Source organism: Vigna angularis, chromosome 1 (genome assembly GCF_016808095.1).
Source record: "Vigna angularis cultivar LongXiaoDou No.4 chromosome 1, ASM1680809v1, whole genome shotgun sequence".
In the NCBI taxonomy this organism is placed as follows: Eukaryota; Viridiplantae; Streptophyta; class Magnoliopsida; order Fabales; family Fabaceae; genus Vigna; species Vigna angularis.
The window spans coordinates 11,677,246-11,686,774 of record NC_068970.1 but is presented as its reverse complement, the minus strand read 5'-3'; the positions used below and the strand labels follow the sequence as shown (position 1 = coordinate 11,686,774).

The following is a 9,529-nucleotide window of genomic DNA, read 5'->3' as shown; positions in this document are numbered from 1 at the left end:
GGATGTGTGGATGATATGTAATTCATTTTATTGAAACTACAAATAAGGTTGAAGAAAATTAAATTTTGAAATAAATTATTAAATAAAAGGCTTAAATACCTACTTCGCTCCCGTGTTAATAGCTGAATTTCCATTTAATACCCGGTTTTAAAAATGAAGACATTAGGTCCCTATATTATGAAAAGTGTATGACTTTAGTCCTGTCCGTTAAGTTGGTAGTAACGGTGTTAACTCTCGTGGCTACGCTTCTTTTCTCTCTCCTCTGCTCTTCCTGACACCTTATGATCACGTGATTATGGAAGAGGAAAAGTGTTTCAGGTCTTCATCCTCTAAGGTTTCGAGATCTAGATCTGTTGGGTGTGGTAACAGGAGCTTCTCTGCTGATTTCTTCGAGAGGATCTCTTTTGGTCTCGGCGACTGCACTCTCAGGAGAGTCGAGTCTCATCGCGAAGGAAAACATAAGGTTGTAGCTTCTGCTTCTTCAGCTTCTTCTTCGTCTTCTTCTTCTTCTTCTGGTGCTGGTGGTGGTGGTGTTGTGAACCATTGCATGAAGGAAAGAGTGAGGTGTGGTGGAATCTTCGGTGGCTTCGCCGTTACTTCCTTGTCTTCTTATGCGTATTCTTCTTCTTGGGTTTCTTCCACCGTGGATGATGGCAGAGGAAGGAGTTGGGGATGGGCATTTTCGCTAGCCCCATTAGAGCTTTCACCACCAAAGGATCTTCTTCTTCTTCTAAGAGAGATGCTTCTGATAAGAACGCCACGCCAAACTTATCTGTCATTCCTTCTTTGCTCACTGTTAGAGGCTGAACTCAGATTATGCAGAAAAAAAGTGGTGTTTTGCAGGCATATTATTTTTTGTTTATGCTATATACATTAGCATTCTTGTTCATCTTCGTTAATATAATATTGTAACACTTTCAAGTTGTAATTTTCCCGCACATTCTTTCTTTTTCTTTGTTTATGACACTGGATTGTTGTTCATAATAATTATGATTAGTTGAATGATTTTTTTTCTTTTTATGATCATCGATAGACTATGAAATTCTCTTTCTGTACCCTTTATGCCACCATATTTTATGTAGTTAAAAAAAATAACATTTTCATACCTTTTTGTTGGTATTATTTGCTACCTCCATCTCGATCTTCATTAAAAAAAATCAACTTAAACTATATTATTTATGTTTTATTTTATATTATTATTAATAGATGTTCTTGCAAATTATCAAGTATCCCTAACTATAACGATATGTTTTATTTGAGTTTAATGGGACTTTTAATGTAAAAAGGAATTTAAAATTATATTTATCCTTTTAGTTTTTAGTATCATAAATATAATAACATCAAACCAATAATTAAACATTAAATCAATCATTTAAACTTGATAAAAGGAATGACAATTTGTTCCTCTTCCATAATCACGTGATCAGAAGGTGTCAGGAAGAGCAGAAGAGAGAGAAAAGAAGCGTAGCCAGCGCGGAGTTAACACCGTTACTACCAACTTAACGGACAGGACTAAAGTCATACACTTTTCATAATATAGGGACCTAATGTCTTCATTTTTAAAACCGGGTATTAAATGGAAATTCAGCTATTAACACGGGGACTAAGTAGGTATTTAAGCCTAAATAAAAATAATAAAATTATATTTACATCTTCGAGTAAACAAATTACTAAATTGTTAGTTAAATCATCAATTATAAAACTTCATTGTATTAACAATAAATAAAAAACATGATATTATTATCTCACTATGGATAGATATTTTTTAAATTCAGAAGCAATAAATATTTGAATTCATAATTAAATTTAAGATTTGTTAAGAATAATCCATCTGTGATATAATGTTATTTTTCAATTGAATCAATTCAATCGAGTGATATGCTGTTTGGTTAATATTAATAAATACATCTTAAAAAATAGATAATTAAGAATTTATTATTACTAGGACTCCGATTTTATATTTGAATAGATACGTATTAGGAAACACTTACTATATATATATATATATATATATATATATATATATATATATATATATATATATATATATATATATATATATATATATATATATTCTAAAATAAGACTATCTGTCTCATTATGATAAAACTAATAATGTGAAAAAAATATTAATTAAAAAAATATTTTTTAATAATTGATAATACAAATGCAAAATATTTATTTAAAATTGTATATAATGTGTACAATTTAAAATGTTTGAAATCGAATTGAAGATTAAAGCAATGTTGAAAATTTAATTATCTTGACTAGAAAAGTTAATGAATTTAATTAGGAGAAAATTTAATTATCTTAACTAAACACAAGATAATATTCATAAGAAGTTTTTAAATATCATAAACATTTAAGAATAATAACTAAAATGTTATTTCTCCTATTATAGGTAAACAGCTGTTTACAGTTGACCTCGAAAGATAAGGACGAAAATGTTGAAACTGCATCATAACCGTCCAGATTTCCTCCACCGCGTAATCACAGCTGTCAATTTTGACTTACCTTTCTATATATACCCCCATTGCCCTTGTGGTTCTTCTCGTGCCAAATTTGGTTCTTTTGTCTGACATTCATGGTTTTAGGGATTGAATTTTATTTTGGTATATCGGTAATGTTTCGAGGATTGTGGTGTATGGTTTGTGTTTCCTTTCTTGATCAAGATTTTTCAGTGTTTTCGGAATTATATGGGTATCGATAGATTGTGGTGTATGGCCTGTGTTTCCCTTCTTGATCAAGTTTTTTCAGGGTTTTCGAAATTATATGGGTATCGATAGATGAACGCGATTGTTATCAGTCCTTCTGTCGGATTGAAGAACACATGCTTAATTTCTTTACATTCTTTACACCTTTTCTTATGGTCGCCCGGTTCTCTGCACATGGATGATATGAAAAGCAACATGAAAAGCATAGTAGTTCAGAACGGCCAAGGGTTCAGCATAACCTAAGTCTTCTTTGTGTCTCCTTTCTATTATATATTGATTTTTGGTATTGATCACCATACATGGGGATTGAACTATGATCTCTTTTCTGCAGTGGTGTTTGGAAATAGTTTTGTAACGTCCTGATTTAAGACTCTGCCTATTTCTTCAATTTTTGGGCCACGGAAAACACGCTATGGATGTGTTGTGTAGGATATCAAGTAATAGGTTTTGTTATCGTGACGATCTGGTGACGATCTGATTTCGGAACCTATGAAATTTGGTGTTTGTGGTCATTCCTTTGCAGCACTTCTTTCGGCTGTTTGTCGATGAATGTTCTTTCTCATTTATTTTTTATCGACTCGATCATCGAACACAAGGATTGAATTGTGATTTGTTCCTCAGCTGCAAACATAAGGACTGCCAATTGTATTTAGGTTTTCTTATCCACACATTTTTTATTTATCTGTTACTAGTTATCTGATGACTTATTTATTCAATTTGAATTTAGTTATTTATTTGATGACAGAGATCTATCGTATCTAGCTTTTGATCCGATCTTGATCTGTGATTTTGTTTCCTTTTCAGCACATTGACAGTTGAGGATTAAACAATAATAATATAATCAGGGTAATATAATTTCCTGGATGAGTTTCATTTGTATTATTTAATTTATTTGATCCGGAACTTCAAGTATAAGAATTCAATCGTGATTGGTTTCTCTGTAGCAATGTTTGGAGGATTTGTTTCGGGTACATTTGTCCCTTGGAGCATATATTAGGAGTGAAGATATTTCCCTTTGATTTGAAACATTGTACATTTAGCATATTTTACGGGACTGAGATGTGAGGTAGGATGTGGAAATACCTTCCTGGGGATTTTTCAAGCTTTAGGTTTTGTTACCTTTACATTTCTTATGTCTTTATTTGTGATTAGCTAAACTTGTTTGGATTCTGAGTTCTGGTTGGATTCGTTGCTGACCTTGTAGTGTGGCTGGCAGTTCTTGTGGGCGTTTGTAACATGCACTATCAGACTATTGGAGACGGGGATGATTAAATGGAAATTTCTCTTAAATAATTTCTTTCAGCTTTTGGGTCGTTTCTTAGTGATTTGAGTTTATTACTACGAATATGAGGATAAGAGGATAAAATGTCTTGACCGTTAGAGTTTGTGTTTCTTGTCTTGTTCAGCCATGTCGTACTCGAAGCCAGTGAGGAATTGCTTTTTTCTCTATTGCCTCGTATACATCTCTTTTCCACTTTCTTTACTTTCTTTTTGACACTTGTACATTCCTAAGTAATTTGGGTTTCTCATAGCTTTTATGAGTTCTGGATTTATCACCGTTACAAGATGCAATTGAAATTATTTAAAGGAGAGAAATAAGTATTTTTTAGTTTTATAGTACTTTATATTATGTAATTGAAATCATTTAAACGAGATACTTAAGTTTTTTTTTTTGGTTTTATAATACTGAATTACTTTTTTTATTTTCTTAGGTGTAGAAAATTTGAAAAGTTGTTTTCTTAGTTCTGACTTCATTTTCCTATTTGTTGAGAGTATTAGAGAATTTTCTTATAACTCCCCTGATTGCTGTGGCTGCGGGCGGCTCATCCATTCTTCTTAAGAGAGGTTACCTTAGTAGTGACGCCATGCTTCTTGTTGGTTGAGCTTTTACGTGAAGGCAATAGTTATGTGGAGAAAGAGACCGAGATAGAGATCCGGTGAAACCTTAGTTTTTATTTTTTTATCGTTGCATTTATTATTAGTTTTTCTTTATCGTTGCATTTGTTATTTTCTTTGCCGTTATTCTCCTGGCTAAAACTTGTGGAGTTGAACATTTTGTGAATAGGTGCTATATGAGTGAGAGGCTTTGGCACTTGCGTTGCTGGACTGTTGACTCTGCTAATTTTGATTGTGTTCTTCTAGTCTTTTTGCAGCGAAAAGGATGTCTATTGGTCGTGGAGGCAATATCATTAGTTTATAGAACTTACTATAAAGCTTTATATTTTATTAAGTTTCCATTTACTGTTTTTCTTATGTGCTTCAGTTGGAATCACTGTAGTCTTTTAATGGTTGTAGGTTTTACGTGTGTCGCCATTGTCTTTCTCTAAGCAAGAGCAATACTTGATCGCTGAAAGTATCATCTTGTCGTCTAGGTTCTTCATCTTCTACCCATATTAATTATAGTTTCCTTGAATTCATGGGCTTTACACGGAACCTTAGAAATGAAGTACGTGCAAATGGTGGGTGGTGGGCAGGTTTGGGAAGGATCCAGAGAAACCTTGGATTTTATTATCTTGGCATTCATATTTTTCTTTGCCATTATTTTTTAAGCTAAACATGTGTAGTGGGAGATCCTCTAAATAGGCGATGTAGGAGTGAGAGGCTTTGACATTTGTGTTGTTGGACCATTGACTCTGTTGATGTTGAAGCAATGGATCCGGTGAAACCTTGGATTTTATTATCTTTGCATTCATATTTTTCATAGCAAGCTAAACTTGTGGAGTGGGAGATCTTCTAAATAGGCATCGTAGGAGTGAGAGGCTGACATTTGTGTTGTTGGACGTTGACTCTGTTGATTTACAGTGAAGATGTCTATTGGATAGTAGAGCCAATAACTGTATATTATTTAACTTACGAACAAGCTTTATGTTTTATTACGTTTCCATTTGCTTTATGTGCTTGAGTTGGAATTGTTGTTGTCTCTCTTATTGGTTTTAGGAAGGTACATGTGTCAGCCATTCTCTTTGTCTAAGCAAGAGCCTCTCATGGAAATTTCTCCATTGGTTTTTAATTATTGTATTTGTTTATTCATCTTATCATCTAGGTCCTTCATCTTCTAACCCTGATTGATTGTAGTTTTCTTGAATTTATGGGCTTTATAGGGAAACTAAGAAATGAGGTTGGTGCAGGGTGTGCAAATGGTGAGTGGTTGACAGGTTCAGTAACAGTGGATGGGGATGGAGTTCCGATGAAACCCTTTGTTTTATTGTATTTGCATTCATTATTTTCATTGCCGTTTTTTTTCAAACTAAACTTGTGGAATGGGAGATGTTGAAAGTAGGCACTCTATGAGTGAGAGGTATTGACATTTGGGTTGTTAGACCTTTGACTGTGGATTTTGATTATCTTCTCTTGCTCCTCTTGCTGTGAAGAGGATGTCTTTTGGTGCTGTTGATTTTGATTATCTTCTCTTATTCCTCTTGCAGTGAAGAGGACGTCTATTGGATCATGGATGGCAGTATTTGTAGATTATCTAACTTATTACATTTATGTTTTATTACGTTCTCATCTACTATTTTTCTTGTCTATTTGAGTGGCTTTAGTCTCTCTTATTGGTTGTAGGAAGGTACATGTTTTGGCCATGGTGTTTCTTTAAACAAGAGCAATACTTCATCACTGGACATTATGGTCAACGATTCTGATTTGGAAATTTTCCCATGGTTTTTGAATTCTTCAATTTGTTTATCATCTTATTATCTTCGTCCTTCATCTTCTACCCAAATTGATTATTGTTTTCTTGAATTGATGGGCTTTACAAGGAAACTAAGAAATGCAATGTGTGCAGGGTGTGCAAATGGTGGGTGGTGGGCTGGATTTGGTAACGGTGGATGGAAATCTGGTGAACCCTAGGTTTTATTATTTTTGAATTCATTATGTTCATTGCCGTTATTCTTTAAACTAAACTTGTGGAGTGGAAGATCTTAAAAGTAGATACTTTATCCGTGACATGCTTTGACAGTTGTTTGTTGGACAGTTGGCTGTTGATTTTGATTAGTCTTCTTCTACTCATGTTATAGTTAAGAGGATGTCTTTTGGATCGTGGCTGCAGTAGGTGTAGGTTATTTAACTTACTACAGAGCTTTATGTTTTCTGTCATTCTCATGTACTATTTTTCTTGTCTCTTCAAGATGGATTGGCTCTAGTCTCTCTTGTTGGTTGTAAGGAGGTACATGTTTCAGCCATGGTGTTTGTCTATGCAAGAGCAATAATTGATTGCTGGAACATTATGATGATCGATCTTGTTTGGAAATATTTCCATTGGTTTTTTAATTATTGTATTTGTTTATTTATCTTATCATCTAGGTCCTTCATCTTTTATCCAGATTAATTATAGTTAATCGATGGGCTTTACAAGAAAACTAAGAAATGAAGTGGGTGCAGGGTATGCAAATGGTGGGTGGTGGGCAATTTTGGAAACATAGGATGGTAACAATGGATGGAGCTACGGTGAAACCTTTTGCTTTATTATCTTTGCATTCATTATTTTCATTACCGTTATTTTTCAAAATAAACTTGTGGAATTCTATAAGTGAGAGGCTTTGACATTTGGGTTGTTGGATAGTTGATTCTGTTTATTTTGATTATCTTCTTCTACTCCAGTGAAGGGGATGTGTAACGGATCGTGCATGCAGTAGGTGTAGATTATTTAACTTACTGCAAAGCTTTATGTTTTATTACATTCTCATTTACTATTTTTCTAGTATGCTAAAGTGGGTTTTGTCTCTCTTATTGGTTGTGGGAAGGTACATGTTCACTGGACAATTATGGTCACAGAATCTGCTATGGAAATTTCTCCATTTGCTTTTTAATTCCTGAATTTGTTTATTCATTCATCTTATCGTCTAGGTCCTTCATCTTCTACCTTAATTATTGTTTTATTGAATACATGGGCTTTACATGAAAACGTATTGGTTGTAGGAAGGTACATGTGTCAGCCTTGGTGTTTGTTTGAGCGTGAGCAATACTTGATCGCTGAACCTTATGATGATCGAGCCTACTATGGAAGTTTCTCAATTACTATTTTGGTTCCTGAATTTTTTTAATCATCTTTTGGGCTTGGGTCTTTCATCTTCTACCCAAATTTCTTGAATGTATGGGGTCTTGGTCCTTCGTCTTCTACCCAAATTGATTATTGTTTTCCTGGATTCATGGGCTATACACAGAAACTAAGAAATTAAATGTGTGCAGGGTGTGCAAATGGTGGGTGGTGGGCAGGTTTGGTAACGTGGATGCAAATCTGGTGAACCTTAGGTTTTATTATTTTTGAATTCATTATGTTCATTGCGGTTATTCTTCAAACTAAATGTGTGGAGTGGGAGATCAAAAAGTAGATACTTTATGAGTGACAAGGTTTGACATTTGTGTTGTTGGACAGTTGGCTGTTGATTTTGATTAACTTCTACTCATGTTGCAGTTTAGAGGATATTGGATCGATGCAGTTTGTTTTACTACGTTCTCATATACTATTTTTCTTGTCTGTTCAAGTTGGATTGGCTTTAGTCTCTCTTGTTGGTTGTAGGGAGGTACATGTTTCGGCCATGGTGTTTGTCTATGCAAGGACAATAATTGATCGCAGCATCATTATGGTGATGATCTAGGTCGAATGAGCCTTACAAGAAAACTAAGAATTCAAGTGGGTGCAAGGTGTAAAAATGGTGGGTGGTGGGCAACTTTGGAAACAGTGGATGGTAACAATGGATGGAGTTCCGGTGAAACCCTTTGTTTTATTATCTCTGCGTTCACTATTTTCCTTGCCCTTATTTTTCAAACTAAACTTATGGAATGGTGTTGGGTTGTTGGACAGTTGACTATTGATTTTGATTATCTTCTTCTAATCCTCTTGCAATGAAGATGTCTATTGGATCGTGCATGCAGTAGGTGTAGATTATTTAACTTACTGCAAAACTTTTTGTTTTATTATATTCTCATCTACTACTTTTCTTGTGTTCTCAACTTGCTTTAGTCTCTCTTATAGGTTGTAGGAAGGTATATTCACTGGACAATTATGGTCAGAGAATCTGTTATGGAAATTTCTCCATTGGTTTTTTAATTCCTGAATTTGTTTATTCATGTTATCATCTAGGTCCTTCATCTTTTACCCCAATAAATTATTGTTTTATTGAATACATGGGCTTTACATGAAAGCGTACACGTGTCAGCCAAGGTGTTTGTCTAAGCTTGAGCAATACTTGATCGCTGAACCTTATGATGATCGACCCTACTATGGAATTTTCTCAATTAGTGTTTTAGTTCCTGAATTTGTTTATTCATCTTATAGTTTGGGTCTTTCATCTTCTACCCAAATTTCTTGAATGGATTGGGTCTTGGTCCTTCATCTTCTACCAAATTTGATTATTGTTTTCATGAATTGATGGACTATACACGGAAACTAAGAAATGAAATGTGTGCAGGATGTGCGATTGGTGGGTCAGGTTTCGGTAACGATGGATGCAAATATGGTGAACCTTAGGTTTTATTATTTTCGAATTCATTATTGTGGTTATCCTTCAAACTAAACTTGTGGAGGAGGAGATCTTAAAAGTAGATACTTTATGAGTGACAGGTTTTGGCATTTGTGGTATTGGACCGTTGGGTGTTGGTTTTGGTTATCTTCTTCTACTCATGTTGCAGCTAAGAGGATAGTGGATCGATGCAGTATGTTTTATTATGTTCTCATATACTATTTTTATTTTCTGTTCAAGGTTGATTGGCTTTAGTCTCTCTTGTTGGTTGTAGGGATATACATGTTTTGGCCATTGTGTTTGTCTATGCAAAGAGCAATAATTGATCACTGGATCATTATGATGGGATCATTA

General features: G+C 34.2%; 1 long non-coding RNA gene and 1 other non-coding gene across 51 annotated transcripts in view; both read left to right on the top strand.

The window, feature by feature from the left end:
- The first annotated feature begins 295 nt into the window (after nt 1-295).
- Nucleotides 296-982, top strand: LOC108341034 (uncharacterized). The gene has a single exon (XR_008248386.1). It is a non-coding gene; the product is annotated as an uncharacterized LOC108341034 (transcript).
- A 1,577-nt stretch (nt 983-2,559) lies between these two features.
- Nucleotides 2,560-9,529, top strand: part of LOC108345672 (uncharacterized) — a 33,940-nt gene continuing 26,970 nt past the window's right edge. For 43 of the 50 annotated variants that reach the window (XR_008249077.1, XR_008249079.1, XR_008249059.1 and 40 more), the window contains exons 1-2: nt 2,560-7,804; nt 7,902-9,368. This is a non-coding gene — a long non-coding RNA (uncharacterized LOC108345672). The remainder of the gene's footprint in view (nt 7,805-7,901; nt 9,369-9,529) is intronic. The other 7 variants (XR_008249073.1, XR_008249069.1, XR_008249063.1 and 4 more) reach the window with 7 other exon arrangements.